Source organism: Scyliorhinus canicula, chromosome 14, assembly GCF_902713615.1.
Source record: "Scyliorhinus canicula chromosome 14, sScyCan1.1, whole genome shotgun sequence".
Taxonomy (NCBI): domain Eukaryota; kingdom Metazoa; phylum Chordata; class Chondrichthyes; order Carcharhiniformes; family Scyliorhinidae; genus Scyliorhinus; species Scyliorhinus canicula.
In genome coordinates this window covers 90,090,575-90,109,971 of record NC_052159.1, presented here as the reverse complement: position 1 = coordinate 90,109,971, position 19,397 = coordinate 90,090,575, and the positions used below count along the sequence as shown (strand labels likewise).

Here is a 19,397-nt window from a genome sequence, read left to right as displayed (position 1 = left end):
AGTTTGTTGGACCTTGTTGTGCACACATTAGTTACAATTTTTGTCAATAAACCAGCTGTTTAGCACAGGGCTAAATCGCTGGCTTTGAAAGCAGACCAAGGCACGCCAGCATCACAGTTCTATTCCCGTACCGGCCTCCCCGAACAGGCACCGGAATCTGGCGACTAGGGGCTTTTCACAGTAACTTCATTGGAAGCCTACTTGTGACAATAAGTGATTTTCATTTCATTTTCACATTTCAAAAATAATTAATTGCTGCGTTACATTCTGAGGATGCAAAAGGCAGTATATAATTACAAGTTCTTTATTATGATCTTGTGGATGACTCAGTGCAATCTTTCACTGAGTAGCTGAGCCATTCAGAGCAGTAAAGCAGTATGGTGTCATTTTGATTGTTAAAGATAGTGGGCACGGCCCTATCCTGGCAGTAACTTAAGACATCTGAGGATTGGAACACCCTTTTTAAAAGTCACTCTGGTGCAGAGCGAGCAAACCAGTTCACTCTGGAACCAATGTCAGGGAAAGCCCATCAATACCCAATGCCAGGGAATGCACAGCAATACCCACTGATACAATACCCTGGGCTAGGGCATGGTTAATTCCAGCCCCCCCCTCCACTTCTGGAGTTGCAACACCCAAAGTCTTTGACCCTTGGCTGTCAATAATTACAATCGCCGGGTTTGTAGCCACCTGGGGTGGCCATGTTCCGATTCCAAAATGGATACTAACAAAGAGGGCAGGGAAAAATGGACAGCACTAGAAAAACAAGCAGGTGCAAGGTTTCCTGTGGATTGGAACTTGCAGAACCCAGACAGAACTGAAACTACAAGCCATTAGCACAGTAATGAGCTATCTCCGGGGACAAAAAGAAACATTGAAACAATCGGTACCAGGACAGACTCCTCGGCGCCAGTGGAGGCTAAAACAAAGGCAGGCCAACGGTTACCTAGAGCCCACCCAATGATTGGGGAACAACCCCGTTATTGGAGAGAATCGATACAAACGATTGGGACATGGTCCAATTAATTGGGACCAAGTCCAAGGACCGCCCAGAAGGGCACGAAACCCTGGGGGCTATAAAACAGAGTCCCCAACGTCAGTTCGCTCTCTTACTCTTACTACTCTTCGTCACCTTCACCTTGGCATTTGGCTCTCAGCGACGAGAGGCCACCAAGCACCAACCAAGTAAGTCTAAGGTCAACGCACGCTACGAGATAGGCGCTCCTAGCTACTATTCCATACCAGTTCGAAGCCAGCAGTATCAGAACCGGACAACGGCCATTGTTCCTCTGTCTGAGTGGGCCACTCGAAGCTAAGTATAGGCCTTTAGTAGTAGTTGTAGTTTAGCGAGTAGAGTTTATGCATGAGTAATAATTGACTGTGTGTGTAAATAAAGATGCATTGATTTCAAACTTACTAACTGGTGTATCGAGTCATTGATCAGTATTCGGTTTGAACCTTGTTGTGGTATCAGAAAGATACCTGGCGACTCTTGAGCAAAGGTAATTAAAACAGAGCAAATTAAGGGAAAGCATAACGAGCAACAGTTTTAAATGTAAACATAGTTAAGTTTATTTATAACTAACTGTAATTAAATATTCAGCAAATACAACAGGTTAACTATGTAATTACACCCCCCCCCCCCCACTTTCTCTCCCCACCCTCTACACACACACACACGACAGACAAACATGGAGAAGAGGGGTGAAAATAAAAAGTAAAAGGACAAAGAATCTTTGTTTCAGATGGTGGTCTTTAAGCAGATCTTCCTTCAAATTGAGCTTCAGTTCAAAGTTTTCAGTTTCCAGTCTGTAATGAATTTCACTGTTGGTTCATTCCTTCAGGTTCTCTGTAGGTTCAGAAATACAGCAGCTCACAACATTTCTGGCGAGAGAGAGAAGAGAGAGAAAGAGAAGGGAGAGAGGGAAGAGAGTGAGAGAGAGAAGAGAGAAGAGAAAAGAGAGAGTCGTGTTAATCACCCTGGGGTAACACGGACTGCAACTGGATACAGTTGTACTTGAAAATAGATGCCGACGAAGAGGTTTGCGGGCGGATTAGCAGGAACATCCAGGATTATCTGGAAACAAACGATACGGGTGAGGTAGCAGCAGCAACGGTCTGGGAGGCTCTGAAGGCCGTTGTCAGAGGGGAACTCATCTCAATTTGATCCCGTAGGGAAAAGAGAGAAAGAGCGGAGAGGGAGAGACTGGTGGAGAAGATACTCCGTGTGGACAGGAGATACGCGGAGGCCCCCGGAGCGGGTCTACTGAGGGAGCGGCGGAGTCTGCAGGCGGAGTTTGAACTGCTGGCCACAGGGAAAGCGGTAGCACAGCTGAGGAAGGCAAGGGGGACAGTCTATGAGTACGGGGAGAAAGCGAGTAGAATGCTGGCACATCAAATGTGAAAGAGGGAGGCAACCAGGGAAACCGGGGGAGTAAAGAATAAGGAGGGTAACATGGTCTTGGATCCGGGGGGGGGGGTGAGCGGAGTCTTTACGGAGCTCTATAGTAAGCTATACGAGTCAGAGCCCCCGACGGGAGAGGAAGGGATGAGGCAATGTTTGGACCAGTTGAGGTTTCCAAAGGTGGAAGAGGGCCTGGTGGAGGGGCTGGGGGCCCCCGATTAAATTGGAGGAGATTGTCAACGGTATACAGGGCATGCAATCAGGTAAAGCCATGGGGCCGGACGGTTACCAGGTAGAATTCTATAAGAAATTTTCGGAAATATTGAGCCCACTCCTGATGAGGACCTTCAATGAGGCTAGAGAGAAAGGAACCCTCCCACCAACAATGTCACAGGCCTTGATCTCACTCATTCTTAAATCAGGGAAGGACCTGGAACATTGCGGGTCATACAGGCCGATTTCGCTTTTAAACGTGGATGCCAAATTGCTAGCAAAGATTCTGGCCACAAGAATTGAGGATTGCTTCCCAGGGGTGATAGAGGAAGACCAGACTGGGTTTGTTAAAGGCAGACAACTCAATACCATTGTCCGGAGACTTTTGAATGTTATTATGATGCCCTCTGAGGGAGGGGAGGCAGAGGTGATAACAGCGATGGGTGCAGAGAAAGCCTTTGACCGGGTGGAGTGGGAGTACCTGTAGGAAATGCTGTGGAGGTTCGGGTTTCGTGAGGGCTTTATTGGCTGGGTGAAATTGCTGTACCAGGCTGTAGCAAGTGTATGTACAAACCGGCTGAGGTCGGGTTACTTCGAGCTTCACCGGGGAACGAGGCAGGGATGTCCCCTCTCCCAGTTACTATTTGCCCTAGCTATAGAACCACTAGTTATGGCGCTGAGAGCCTCGAGGAACTGGCGGGGACTGGTTCGGGGCAGGGGAGGGGGGGGGGGACATCGGGTCTCGCTATACGCAAATGATTTGCTCCTGTACATTTCGGACCCTGTGGAGGTGATGGGGGAAGTTCTGCAGATCCTGAGGAATTTTGGTAGTTTTTCAGAGTACCATCTGAATATGGGAAAAAGCGAGTTGTTTGTGTTCCAGGCCAAGGGGCAGGAGGAGAGACTGAAAGAGCTGCCGCTCAGGATGGTAGAGAAACTTTTTGTTACCTGGGTATACAGGTGGCTAGGAAATGGGAAGCCCTGCACAGGGTCAACCTGACCCGGTTGGTGGAGCAAACGGAAAGGGATTTTAAAAGGCGGGACATGCTCCTGCTGTCACTGGCAGGGAGGGTGCAGACCGTGAAAATGACTGTCCTCCCCAGATTTTTGTTTGTCTTTCAGTGCCTCCCCATCTTCATCCCTAAGGCCTTTTTTAAGTGGGTGAGTAGGATCATTTTGGGCTTTGTGTGGCCGAATAAGACCCCGCGAGCAAGGGGATCGCTGTTGCAGCGCAGTTGGGGAGGGGGTGGGTTGGCGTTGCCGAACTTTCGCTACTACTGGGCGGCCAATATAGCTATAATTAGGAAGTGGGCGGGGGGTGGGGGTGGCGTGGGAGCAGCTGGAGGCGGCTTCATGTAAAGATACTAGTCTGGGAGCTTTGATAACGGCTCCTTTGCCATTCTCGCCGACCCGTTACTCCACAAGTCCGGTGGTGGTGACACTGCAGATCTGGGGACAGTGGAGGAGGTACAAGAAGGTGGAGGGAGCGTCGGTCTGGACCCCTATATGCAACAACCACAGATTTGTCCCAGGTAGGATGGATGGTGGGTTCCAGAGCTGGCAGAAGGCAGGCATCAGAAGGATGGAAGATCGGTTCATAGACGGAAGCTTTCCCAGTTTGAAGGCGCTAGAGGACAAATTTAATCTGCCGGCAGGAAACGCCTTTAAATATCTGCAAGTATGAGCCTTCCTGAAAAAACAGGTAGTGGCCTTTCCGCGCTGCCGCCACTGAGGATACAGGACAGGGTGGTCTCCGGCACTTGGGTGGGGGAGGGGAAGGTGTTAGATATCTACCAGGAACTACAGGAGGCGGAGGAAACCCTGGTGGAGGAGCTCAAGGGCAAGTGGGAGCAGGAGCTAGGTGAGGAGTTGGAAGCGGGTCTGTGGGCAGAGGTCCTGGGCAGAGTTAATTCCTCCTCATCATGTGCCAGGCTCAGTCTAATTCAATTTAAGGTGGTCCTCCAGGCACACATGATGGCAGCAAGAATGATCAAGTTTTTTGGGGTAGAAGACAGATTTATGAGGTTCAAGGGCAGCCCTGCAAACCATGTCCACATGTTTTGGGCATGCCCAGAGCTTAGAGAGTTCTGGCAAGGGTTCGCGAGGGCAATGTCCAAGGTGCTTAACACACGGGTGGTGCCGAGTCCAGAGGTAGCGATCTTTGGTGTGTCAGAGGACCCGGGAGTTCAGGGGGCAAAAGAGGCCGACGTCTTGGTCTTTGTCTCCCTAGTAGCCCGGAGACGGATTTTATTAATGTGGAGGGACTCGAAGCCCCCGAGTGTAGAGACTTGGGTTAACGACATGGCTGGGTTTCTCAGCCTCGAGAAAATAAAGTTTGCCTTAAGAGGGTCTATGCTAGGGTTCTCTCAGAGGTGGCAGCCGTTCGTCGACTTTCTCGGGGAAAATTAAAATGTCAGCAGCAGCAGCAGCAATCCGGAGGGGGGCCGTGGTAAGTGCTTCATTGGGATGGTGTGGGAAGACTGGGTCGCGTGGGGTAATGTATATTTAATTGTTATTGTATATTCTCTTCTTACACTATGTTAATATTCACTCTAGTTTGTTTTGTTATTATTGTTACTATAGTTTTATTATGAAAAATTCTGCAAAACCTTAATAAAAAAACTTTATAAAAAAAGTAGACACCAAACTTTGATGTTAGTTCAATACGCTTTATTGAACTTGTTAAGCAGTGCACACAGTTCGCTGTGGGTTTGACACTCTAGTCATGCCCCTTGACGCATAAGCAACTGGAGCCCAGGATGAGAATCATCCCTCTGGAGGAGCACCGCACCAATGCTGTCCTGGCTTGCGGCCGAGGAGATTTTTATTTCCCTTTCCGGGTCAAAAAACGCGAGTACCGGGGCAGTGGTGAGCTTTGCTTTGAGCTCGAGCGTCTCTGCTTGATGTGTGGGTAGCCACTGGAATGCAGTGGACTTCTTCACCAGATGCCTGAGAGCCGTGGTGTGTGAGGCCATGTTGGGAATGAATTTTCCCAAGACGTTCACCATTCCGAGAAAGCGCAGTACCGCCTTCTTGTCTTCCGGGGTCTTTATGGCGTTAATGGCCTTGACCTTGTCCGAATCTGGGCGCACACCCTGCTGGGATATCTGGTCGCCCAGGAACTTGATGGTTGACATGCCAAAGGAGCACTTAGCCTTGTTCAGCTTCAGGCCATTTGCATGGACACGTCGAAAGACTTGTTTGAGACGAGATATGTGTTCCTTGGGGGTCGTAGACCATATGATTACATCATCTACATAGACACGTACACCCTCAATCATCTGCTCCATGATCCTGTGGAAGATTTTAGAGGCTGAGACAATGCCGAACAGCATACATAGAACATAGAACAGTACAGCACAGAACAGGCCCTTCGGCCCTCGATGTTGTGCCGAGCAATGATCACCCTACTCAAACCCACGTATCCACCCTATACCCATAACCCAACAACCCCCCATTATACAGTTATAACAGTACCTGCCAAATGGTGTGTTGAACGTGCAGAGCTTCCTACTAGACTCATCCAGTTGTATCTGCCAGAAACCACACGATGCATCTAGCTCCATGAAGATTTTGGAGTGTGCCATCTCACTGGTCAGTTCCTCCCGCGTCGGGATCGGGTAGTGTTCCTGCATTATTTTCTGGTTAAGATCTTTGGGATCTATGCATATCCGCAACTCTCCCGAGGGCTTCTTCACACAGACTATCGAGCTGACTCAGTCAGTCGGTTCCGTCACTTTGGAGATGATGCCCTGGTCTTGGAGCTCCTGTCGCTGTGCCTTTAAACGTTCATTCAGAGGATCCGGCACCCGGCATGGTGCATGGATTACAGGCGTGGCATCAGGCCTGAGTAGGATCTTGTAACAGTATGGCAGTGTGCCCATTCCATCAAACACATCCGAATATTGAGCAAGGATGTCATCAATGCCAGCCTGAAGATCCACATTGGAAGAAGACATGGCATGGACTCGCTGTATGCGTTTGAGTAGCTTGCATGCATGGGCACCGAGCAGGGATGCCTTATCTGGCTTGACGATTTTGAATCGCAGTATGACATTGATGGTCTTGTTGGAGATAAATAGGTGACAAGATCCTAGTGCAGTTATGGCTTTGCCATTATAATCGAGGAGCTGGCAGGCTCGCAGAAGAATTTTGGATTGGTTTTAATGCGGTCAAAATCAGCTTGAGAGATGAGATTGGCAGAAGCACCAGTGTCCAGCTTGAACTGGATGCTGCATTGAATTACTTGTAGGACAGCACGCCATTCATCCGCGGAATCCACATTGAAGATAGATAGGCGTCTTGCTGAATTTGAGGAGGCATACTCATATGTAGTGATGATAGGGGGACTCCAGGCAGTCATGCTCTGGATCCGATAGTGCTACCAGGATCAGAATCCAGTAAACCTTGCTATACACATCGAATGCGTTTGCGTTGGAATTGGGATTGCTGGCCCTTGACTGGCGATGCAGACCTGCACAAGGCTGCATAATGTCCAGGCTTCACGCAATTTAAACATCGCCTGCCTTTTGCAGGGCACTTTAAGTGGGTGGTGCCGCAGTTCGGGCACGTCATGACGTTGATGTCGTTATGCTCCGTGCGTCGGCATACATGTTCAGTGCGGTCAGCCGACGTTCACACCTGTGCAATTTGATTTTCGGCCGCTTCGTTCTCCTGTTTGTGTTGCACATGCGTGGGGCCCTGGAAAATGCGCACGAAATGGCCACTTTCATCGATACTGAGGCGCTGCATCCAGCGATGGCCCGTGCACTCTCTGCCTCGTGGGAGGCAAGTTTTTCGTATTCTGCCGATTTGAAACGGGAGTACCAATTTCTTGCATGCTCATGCACGATGCACGTCTCGATTGTGACTGGCAGGGTCATGTGCTTAATTTTGAGGAGTTGCTCCCGCAAGGAATTGGAGTGCACCCCAAACACGATCTGATCCCTGATCATGGAATCAGTGGTTGCACCATAATTGCAGGACTGCGCTAATATACGGAGATGAGCTAGAAAGGTTCATCCTTATCCTGAAGGCGTTGCTGGAAGATATAGCGCTCAAAGGTCGTGTCTGTTTAGACTTCACAGTGACTGTCGAACTTCTCCAAGACGGTCTTGAATTTGGTCTTGTCCTGGCCATCGGTAAAATTAAGCGAGCTGAAAATCTGGATGGCTTGGCCCCCCGCAGTTGATAGGAGCAACGCGATTTTTCTGGCATCGGACGCATCCTCGAGGTCTGAGGCCGCAGTGTAGAGAAGGAACCTTTGCTTGAAGACCCGGCAGTTGGTGCCAAGATTGCCGGAGTTCTGTAGCTGTGGAGGGGCCTGGATTTTCTCCATGCTGCTGGAAGGCACTTGCTGGTCGTCACGGAATCACTCGAGGCAAACCACTTACAGATAGTAGACTACTGGTACCATGTCGTGTTAATCACCCTGGGATAACACAGACTGCAACTGGATGCAGTTGTACTTGAAAGACTCCAAACTTTGATGTTAGTTCAATACGTTTTATTGAACTTGTTGAGCAGTGCACACAGTTCGCTGTGGGATTGACACTCTACTAATCTAAGCATGCTTACTATAACTAACTGGACTAGACTAGCTCTGAGCCACGTGTAGAAGGTGCTAACTTAAAAATACACCCTGACTGTCACTACAGTTGTCACCAATGGAAAGAGGCAGAGTGTTGATGCCCTGTTTTATAGTGCGATGACCACCTTTTAGTATTCTGCCTGGTGATTGGTTGTTGTGTTCTGTCCTGTGTATTGATTGGCTGTATTGGGTGTCTGTCACTGCCTGTATGTATCTCATTATGTGCATGAGTGCATATCATGAGAGAGAGAGAGAAAGAGAAAGAGTAAGAGAGAAAGAGAGAAAAAGAAAACAGGTACTCTCATCTCCTTTTTCCTTGAAAATCCATGTCTCCAACTCTGCTTTCTTTAGGTCTCTGGAAATCATTCCACTCAGGCAGAATCCAATCGCCACCTGTTATCAGGCAGAATATAGTCTTTTGGCCAATCTCTGGCCACCAGCCAACTAATCAAACTGAGTCCCACCCCATCTCTCGGGTGCCACAAAATCTGAGCCCTGTTGCTTGAAAACTAGGACCATAGACTATGCTGCAACTTTTAGAATTCCTCATTCTCTCTGCTGCCTATACATGTCCATTAAGCATCCATGAATCAAAATGAAAATGGCAAAAAAAAAGAAGAAATAGGGGAATAAACTGGAAGGGCCCTCACAGCAAATATAACCCTCCCATCACAACTCCCCCCACCCTCTCCGAGTGCTGCACTCACCTGAACTCCCATGGGAGGTCTGCTCTCCAGATGCACACCTTCGGAGACCATGTGTGATTCATGTCCTTCTATCGTCACACCACTGTGGATGGACTTTTTGATGGGTGGGGCTGATTTCAGCGTAGGGGCCTGATAATGATATGGTAATTTATTATAATAATGATCCCGATGTTCAAAGTCGGGAAACGTGCCCCTTCACTGACCGGTGGGGGGTGGGGGGGATGGAGGGGGAACAATCACATCACACGTTTACTCTGACATAAAATGCGGCTTTGCAGTTCTTACAATATTTGCAGCTCACATCGCCAAACCCGTCCATGCAAATGGAAGCGGAAAATCCTAGCCTGTATTTTGACATATCTAACAGAAGCAACAAGGACAATAAATGCAGCCAGCCAGTTCTATCCTAACTGTTTGATTAAATAGTTCACACATGTACAATTTTTAGTTGCCCTCTAACTAAAAAGTGTACTAGAAGTTTATTATCTAAGTGTAAATTCTATACTTTGCTTGCAAATATTACAAAAAAATATCTATAATCAGATCACTGTGAAGATTAGATTTTTCCCCTACAGTTTGCATTAGTGTTTAATCAGGTTATAAATAATTACCATCTTGAGTTTTTAAAACCCATAAATCCTTACCTAAACAACATCTGACACTGGGCAGCAGGTACCCAGGGCAGTTTAAACCTCTCTTTTACAAACACATGACAAATAATTACTCCTGACCATAAACCACAATTTTCTCATTTAAACTCCAGGAGCAATAGATTTTCTAAATGGTGAGAAGCTAGGAACTATGGTTTCGGGATCAAAGTACAGAAATCACTAAAAGCCAATGGACAAGTACAAAAAAACAATTAAAAAGGAGAATGGAATGTTGGTCTTTATCTCAAACTGTTGAACCACAAAAAGGTTGAATATTATAGTTACACCAAAACTCTGGTTGAATTCTATGGAGAGTACTGCAATCACATCTGGGCACCACACCTCTGGAAGGTTACAGAGGAGCTGCAGCAGAGATTTACCAGAATGATGCGAAGGCTAAAAGGATGACATTTTGAGGACAGTTTGCACTGAGTAGGCTTGTATTACCTTCAGTCTAGAAAATTAAAGGATCATCTAATTGAAATGTTTAAAATGGACAAGAGCAGCAGATACCTGGGAACCCCACCAAAGGCTCCCCTCCAAGTCACTCACCACCCCAACATGGAAATATATCACCATTATATCAGGGGCTGGTTTAGCACACTGGGCTAAATCGCTGGCTTTTAAAGCAGACCAAGGCAGGCCAGCAACACGGTTCAATTCCCGTACCAGCCTCCCCGAAGAGGCGCCGGAATGTGGCGACTAGGGGATTTTCACAGTAACTTCATTGAAGCCTACTCGTGACAATAAGCGATTTTCATTTCATTTTTCATTCCTTCACTGTCACTGGGTAATCACCATTATTTGACATACCAACTCTCTCCCTAACAAAACTGTGGGTGTATCTATACCTCGGGGACTGCAGCAGTTCAAGGAAGCAAGACACCTCCACCTGCTGAAAGGCAATTAAGGATAGACAATAAATGCTGGCCTAACCAGCATTGCTCACGTCCCATAAAATGAATTTTTAAAAAATTATTAAAGGACTTGATAAGTTAGATAGGGATAAAGTATTTCCTCTGTTAGAGGAGTCCAGAACAAGGTGGGATAATTTTTAAATTAGAGTGAGTCAATACAGCGGTGATGTCAAAAAGTACATTTCACACAAACGATAACTGAAACCTTGAACTTTCTCCAACAAAAAGACATTAAGGCGAGATCAAATAAAAATTTCAAAACTGATATTCATAGAATTTTGTTAGTGCAATGCCATTAAGGGTTATGTAGCCAAGGCAAGTAGAGTGGAGTTAAGATACAGATCAACCATGATCCAACTGAATGGTGAGATATGATCGAGGGGCCTGAAGACCCACTTGTTCCTTTATACAACGTGATGCTTAAACATGATTCCAATGAGAAAAAAATATACCCCAGCTTGATGGAAATGGCATTAGACAACACGGTTTGGTATAACAATGAACTTGAATCATGTCAAAGCACATCCTGGAGATCATATGGAATACTGATCATATTCTGCCTTTTAGAAGGCAGAAAGATAACATGTACTCAGCTGACTATCGAAAATATTTTTTCCATGTCTCTTTACAAACAAAATATACTGAAGCAAAGAGACAATACAGGTCACTAAACAACACAATGTAATGGAATTAATATACCCTTCGCAGAAAGTGGATTCTCACGGTATTTTCTCAGCATATAACTGGCAGCCGTCATTTTAGGGTAAAGTACAAGAGGTGATTGCTCACAGAGTTGCAAATCAACAGTCCTTATAAATATAAGGGGTCATGAATGGACCACAGGAGTCATGAATGGACCACCCTCAATTTCACGGGTGTACGTTCTTTGATGTATACGTAGAAAGTTTGAGGACTATTAGCTTTGACTGAATTGGCTATCAAAACAAAAATGGTGCTTGGCACCAATCCTCCATCACATGTCACACTGCATTTCCCTTTTCTTAGCAAAAATGGAACAAAGGACGACCTGCATTTATCAGTTAGTTAATGGATACTGAAGTAATCACCATTATTTGACATACCAATTGCAAACAGCACCTATGCTTTTGTGGCTGAAGGCAAAATAATCATACAAAATATCACGTTCTAAGACTCTAGGATATGATTAATTCTCAATAGAAGCCCATTACATCTCAGAAATCTTTAGCAATAAATGTATTCATCCAAGTAAGTACTTGGATTCCACTCAGAAGTGGCAACAATCATAAAGTAAATAAAGCCAAGGCAAAACTGGCACAAGTATAGGGCACTTGGAGCCAGGGTCAGAATTGGAGAGGTTAGAGGTCAGGACCAGGAGCAGGGATAAATGACACAAGTTTTGTTTGAGCAAGATACCCGAACTTCACAGGCTTCAGGCAGATGGAGCTGTTGAGAATAATCCAACATATGGCAGCCAAAATAATCATATCTGGAATATGTTGAATGGCAAGAATAAGCTGATCTAATTATAAAAAATAAAGTTAGAAATAGCATGTTCAATATAATTTAAGGAAGAAGACATGATGGAGGGATGTTACAGGAAGTGCACCAAATTATAAATCAATTATCTTAAATTCCCAGTGTCAGTGGTTTAATAAGGTATATTTTCCGTGAATTAATCTATAAAGGGGTGCTCTTCACAAATGTGTAAGAATCTGAGTGCCAACGCCTGTATCATCAACAAAAGATGACAAGAACTGTCCATTAGAAGATTCCTAGATAGACATAAATTGCAACATAGATTTTCTTTTATAACTCCTGTCATTTACACAGGAGATTCCAATTAGTTTGCAGCAAGCCATAGTTTTGTCTTCCAACTCTGATCCTCAGTTTATAGTACTTGTATGTGGAGGTTAGTGAGTCAATAAGTTACTGATTGAAATTGCCCCCTTATGCTATTTCCAGCTGGCAATCATGGATCTAAATTGAGCTGTATGGCAATATACAGCAATCAGCAAAATGACAGGACTTCACTGTACCTATGCTTGCTATTCTTTTCTGTCAGTTACCAAAGCAACTAACTCTGTATTTTTTCTTCAAATGTATTTTATTCCAAATTTATATATAAGGCTACAAAACATATACAATTTGGGGAGCAAACTATATTTTCAGCCCCCCCCCCCCAACCAAAAGACAAACAGCTCCTCAAGCACGGTCATGAACATCCCCCACCTTGCCTCAAAGCCCTCTGTGGAACCTCTTTATTCGTTCTTGACCTTTTCCAACTCAGACATGTCCCTCAGCCAGGCTGCCACCCCTGGCGACATTGTTGACCGCCACTGCAACGGAATGCTTTGCCGGGCAATCAGAGAGTCGAAGGCCACAACATCGCCCTTCCTCCCTTCCATCAGCTCCAGCTTCTCTGATAACCTGAATATCATCACCAAAGGCTCCGGCTTAACCTCCGTTCCCACTATCCTGGTTAACAACGCAGAGAATACCGCCCAGAATCTCTCTAACTTTTCGTAGCCCCAAACATAAGTGCATGATTCACTGGTCCCTGCTCACACTTCTCACACTCCTCTGCCACTCCCTGGAAGAACCCACTCATTCTCGCCCGAGACACATTGACCCTATGTACGACCTTGAACTGTATCAGGCTCATCCTTGCGCACAAGGTCTCATTTACCCATCATACTCCCCAGTTTATCTCCCCTCCCAGCTACCTCTCCCACATCTCCTCAATCTTCACCAACTGCTTACCACCCTGCATTCCCAGCCACCCATATATGTCTCTGATCCTGTCCTCCCACTTCCACAAGCAGCAGTCGGTTCAACAGGTGTACCTCGGCTACCTGGGGAACTCTTGCCAAACATTCCACAGGTACCTAAACTCACTTCCTCTCAGGACCTCTAACCTCTTCACTTCACTTTTACTTATATTTAGCTTATATCCAGAGAAAGCCCCAAACTTCCCCAATAAGCCCATGATGCTCTCCATGCTCTCCAATGGGTCAAAACCTACAATTGTAGGTCGTCCGAATATAGCTCGATCGCTGGCACAAACAACAGTGGCGACAGCAGGCACCCCTGCCTTGTTCTCCTGTGCAGTTCAAAGTTTGTGAGCCCATGTTGTTGGTCCGCATACTTGTCAACTGTGCCACATATAATAGGCGCACCCATGCCACAAACTTCGGCCCAAACCCAAACTCCCCAGGGTCTAAAACAAGTACTGCTACTCCACCCGTCAAATGCCTTCTCCGCGTCCATGGACACAACTGCCGCCAAGTTCTCGACGGGTTCATGACCACATTTAACAGCCCCCTTATGTTACTAGAAAGCTGCCTGCCCTTTACGAAACCAGTCTGGTCCTCCGCAACCACCCCCCGGGACACATCCTTCCATCTTTCCCACCACTAACTGAGCTAGCACCTTCACATCCATATTGAACAGCGATATGGGCCTATACGACCCACATTTCAACGGGTCTTTCCCTCCTTTGGCATTAATGTGATGGTTGCCTGCATCATCGCCTCCGGCAGATCCCCCTTCTGCAATGCCGCATTAAACGCTCCCAAGAGATGTGGCGCCAGGTCCAACACAAATTCGTTATAGAATTCTGCCAGGTAACCATCGGGCCCCGAGGCCTTCCCCGACTTCATACCCCTTATATTGTCCAACACCTCCCTTGGCCCCAACGTCTCCTCTAGCGCCTGCCTCTTCTCTTCCTCCAACTATGAAAACTCCAGTTAGTCTAAAAACCTTCCCATGTCTTCCTCTTCACCACCCCCCTGTACAGCTCCTTATAATAATCCCTAAACGCCTCATCAATCTTCCCTGGCTCTTAAGAACACATTCTCTGCCCCAGTCCGTATCATAGAATTTACAGTGCAGAAGGAGGCCATTCGGCCCATTGAGTCTGCATCGGCGCTTGGAAAGAGCACCCCACTTAAGCCCGTGCCGCCATCCTATCCCCGTAACCCAGTAACCCCACTTAACCTTTTTTGGACACTAAGGGAAATTTAGCATGGCCAATCCACCTAACCTGCACATCTTTGGACTGTGGGAGCAACCGGAGCACCTGGAGGAAACCCACGCAGACACAGGGAGACCGTGCAGACTCCGCACAGACAGTGACCCAAGAAAGAAACCGAACCTGGGGCCCTGGAGCTGTGAAGTAACTGTGCTAACCACTGTGCTACCATGCTTGCCCCCCCCCCCCCACTGTGCTACTGTGCTGTATCTTCAATTTTTCCTGGACGTGGCCTGCCTCGTAGCTGATGTGCTAACATTCGACTCGGCTTCTCTCCGTATTTGTACTGCACCCCAATTGCCCTCCGCAGCTGACTTACCACCCTCCCCATCGTCAACCTATCGAATTGCCCCTGGATTTATTTGCTCCTCAGCAATCCCTCCGTGATGCATGCCCTCGAGTACTCCCTATCTCCCTCAACTATCTCGTTCATTAGTCATTCATATTCCTCCCTCCTTTCCCTATCCGCATGTGCCTACAATGAGATAATCTCCCCCCCCCCAGACCACCGCTTTTAGTGCTTCCCAAAATGTGGCCGCCAAAACCTCCCCAATTTGGTTCAACTCTGCATAATCTTTAATCACAGTCCGCACTTTATCGCAAACCCCTCTATCTGTCAATAACCCGAAATCGTGCCTCCACCCATCTCTGTTCCCATCTCATTCTAAGCCGAATCTATAGCCAATGGGGCGCATGGTCCAAGATTACTATCCCTGCATACTCTGCCCTCTCCACCCCAACCAAAACCTGCCGGCTTACCACAAAAAAGTTGATTCTTGAATACAGCCAAGACACATGAGAAAAATTAGTGCTCCCTTCCCGTGGGTTCTTGAAGTGCCACGGGTCCGCCATACCCATCTTTTCCATAATCCTGCCCATTGACCTGGGGCTCGATCTATCTACCCTTGGCTCTTAATTAAAATATCCTCCCATAATCAACAGGTGCATGGACAAGTACGGGACTGTTGCCAGAATCTCTGAATTGCATCTCCCTCCCTCTCCCCGCAACTTCCTCCCCCACGGCCACCTCTCTCAGCCTTCTCTCCCACCTCATAAAACCTACATTGTTCCAATTTGGTGCATATATATTTACCAGTACCACCGAAGTGCCCTCTAATACTCCATTCACCATCACATATCTTCCACCCGGGTCCCTCACTTCCTTTGCGCTCATAAACCCCATTTTCTTGCCCATCAAAATGGCCACACTCTCAATTTTGAATCAAACCCCATTTGTAAACCAGTCCCACCCACCCTTTTTTTAGCCTAATCTGGTTCTTCACGCGGAGGTGCATCTCCTGCAGAAAGACTACCTCCACTTCTAAACTCCTTAGGTGCGGAAAAACCCAAGATCTTTTCAGCAGTTAATTGAGCCCACAAAAGTTCCACGTTATCAGCCCTACCAGGGGTTTATGCTGCCATTGTCCTCGACCATCTGCCATCCTCCCCTTTTGGCTCTGCCCCCATTATTTCACCTTGTACCTGGCCCATCGAAGATATGGCACCTTTCTTCGCCCCTGACCATGTTTCTTCTCCAAACCTGCTGAATTGCATCTCCCTCCCTCTCCCCCAACTCCCTCCCCCACGGCCACCTCTCTCGGCCTTCTACCCCATCTCACTTCCGTTCACCAGCATTGCCGGTCAGCGTGGCAACTCCTGCCCACAGGCTCCTCTTACTGACCCGCATCCCTCCCTCTCCCTCTCCTCTTTGTTCTGTGAAGGTGGCTCTCCGCTGACCTCCCCCTCCCCCACCCAAACAAAGACTCATCTCGAACCACAGGTCACCATCCCCAAAAAACAAACAAGAAAAACACAGACCCAGGCAGCAGGTGAGGTGTCGGGGTGGAAGGGGGGACCCTTACAATCCTTTTTTCTTTGCTACCGTTTGTCAACCGAACAGGAAAAAGAAAACCCTTCAACATCGGAGCAATAGAAAAACAAATCCCTCCAGCCCCCACTCTACCCGTGTTCTCCAATATTCCAGAGTCCCAGCACCTCCGTCTCCCAATATTGTTCAGTTCCCCCCCCAGTTTATGCTCCTTGATAAAGTCATTGGCCGCTTCTGGGGTCTCAAAATAATATTCCCGGATTTCATAAGTCATCCATAGTTTCGCTGGGTAGAGCACTGCAAACCTGATCTGCCGTTGATATAACATCGCCTTGGCCATGTTGAACCCTGCATGCCATTTTGCCAGTTCAGTTCCAATGTCATGGTATTTTCGGACCTTGTTCCCCTCCAATTCACAGTTCCACCTCGCCCTAGCCCACTGCAAGAGCTTCTCTTTCTCTACAAACTTATGGAGTTCTATACTGCCCATGGTGGCTTCTGCTTCAGAGACCTGTGCGCTCTGTCCACCTCAAGGGCCTTGTCCAGCATCCCCTCCACCAGCAACCCTGCCAGCATCCTCGAAACATACCTTGTGGCACTCGCACCTTCCACTCCTTCAGGCAGGCCAACTATTTGCAGATTCTTCCTCCTCAAACTGTTTTTCTGCTCCTTCCCTTTGCTCTCAATGTCTCCAAAGGTCTCCTAAGAGCCCCGCATCCACCTTCAGTGTCACCACTCTATCACTGTGTTCCGGGATCACCCTGTCGATCTCTCACATCTGCGACCCCTGAGCCTCCAGACATTTTTCCACCCTCTCCATTGAGCACTTCAGGGGTGCCACAGCCCCTTCGATGGCCTTCAATCAATCTTCCTGCATCTCCTTCCACTGCTGGCGGAACTCTTCCTTGATGAAGGCCATCAAGTGTTCCGTCTGGGGCTTTTTAACTTGTACTCACCCTTCCCCCTCTGTCATCTTTCCACTAGCTGCTGCGCCACAGGTCTCTTCCAACTCCTTGGCCTGATCCTTCACCTTTTGGTAACCTGCAGACATGCCACTCCCAGGGTGAACCTCTCCTCAGTTACAGTTTTCCGTCAAAGTTATACCCGATTTCGGGTAAAAAGAGCTCTTTTCTACACTGTCAAGCAAACGCTGTCCTGTGTGTGACCCCTCATACCATGGTCGCCACCGCAAGTCCCTTTCTAACTCAGTATTACTAGTGTTACCACAAAATATAATTTTACACAACACTGCCTAGTTGAAATGAAATGAAAATGAAATGAAAATCGCTTATTGTCACGAGTAGGCTTCAATGAAGTTACTGTGAAAAGCCCCTAGTCGCCACATTCCGGCGCCTGTCCGGGGAGGCTGGTACGGGAATCGAACCGTGCTGCTGGCCTGCTTTAAAAGCCAGCGATTTAGCCTTGTGAGCTAAACCAGCCCCTAGTTGATACAACAACAGAGTTTCTGAAAATACAGAAGTCTTGCCTCTTACCAGGGTATGATTAATCCATTTTTATGTTATCACATATCAATTTTGTTTTTTGTTCCTAAAGTGAGGACTATCAGCACTGCAAAAGCAATTTGTCGTCAATTTTTTTTGACTACGAGCTAATAACTACCATGTTGGCTGCCTGAAATATGAATCTTCAAAGTGGTTTCTCTTCTAATCTCAAACACCAGCAGCTGCATAAATTACATTTTCATCTCTTCATCTAGTTTTTAATCTAGTTTTCATCTAGTTTTTAATATCACAACATTCATTTTATGTTCTGGAGCAGTTCTCCTAATAAATAAGTGCACTTTTAACACTGGAGGGAAAAAATAATCTTGGCGCAGAGTATCTCAACAACTCTTCCACACCAACCTATACTGAGCGGTCAATAATGAGCAGTTTCAAGGCACATAGAAGGTAGGCAGCATGATGGGTTATGCAGTAGATTTGTAGAATGTCCTCCTGATCAAGAGTGTTGTAGTTCCTATTCCAGTGTTGCCCACCATACCAACCTGGCTTGCACCGGTCATGCTAACATCATTATTTTGCAACTAGCAATTAAGTGTGACACTGACAAAAATGAAGGCAGGATAGAAGGAAGAAATGAATCACTGCCCAGTTCACTGTTTTATTTACACTTACCTGCACAGATTAAGGTTTGATGATCACCATGAGTACATTCAGGTTGGCCACACTCTCTCAGAAAGACTCAGATATTCAATGCTAAGTGACCTGGAAAACAAAACAAAGGATGAAAAATATACTTCAAAGAGCTTTGTAAATTAAGATAAAAACTTAAATAAATAGCATATTAATAAAATTATTTAGAATATGGTTGAAAAACTATGCTGATGGAACTTGTAGAGCAGTAAGCACAGTTGAACAGTCAAACAATTTGGCCTCTTCATTGTCGGCTCATTTAAGTCAGGAGAAAAACCATTCCTGGAAGCTACAAGGGATTTAGTCCACTCTTCCTCTCAACGAAGCGAACTGAATGGCTTTGGATATGCTATTATTAGGTAAAGTTGTTCCAACCTCTCTTCAGGCCCATGCCCAGATGCCTTTCTCACCGTTTAAGAAAAATGACAGCTAAATTGGCTCCCCTACTACTTAAACTGTGTCACAAAATTATTAAAATTAGCTTCAAATTAGATGCTTGGAGAGCCCCACTTATTGACAAAAAAGGCAAGGACCCGATATGATTGCCCAGTAACCAATACTCTTGTGATGTTCCACATTTTTACATCAATGCTTGCAAACCATCTAAATATTATGAAACCACAATTAATCCCATAAAGGAAGTTTACTGCCAGTAGATAATTTTGGACAGTTCAATTCAAGTTAATTTATATTAAGTTCAAAAAATCTGGTGCAGGAAGGTCACGTCATAGAAATGAAGACAGGTGCAACATATTAATGAAACAAAATCAGCAAGAAATATAAATTAAATACAAATAACAAAAGCATGAAAATGTAGTGAGCAGTGCAATGAGATGATGTAAACAATAAAGTTTTAACTATTCAAATTCTGAATAATGGGAAAGAATAACTGGAATGCAACACACCACGTTCTGTTTTCTAAT

General features: G+C 46.4%; 1 protein-coding gene across 1 annotated transcript in view; it reads right to left on the bottom strand.

Annotated features, from left to right (window-relative positions):
• fat3a (FAT atypical cadherin 3a) overlaps nucleotides 1-19,397 on the bottom strand; it is a 963,948-nt gene that overhangs the window by 780,411 nt on the left and 164,140 nt on the right. Inside the window, exon 2 of the mRNA XM_038819007.1 lies at nucleotides 18,457-18,546. The gene's annotated coding sequence lies outside the window, so the exon portion shown is untranslated. The remainder of the gene's footprint in view (nucleotides 1-18,456; nucleotides 18,547-19,397) is intronic.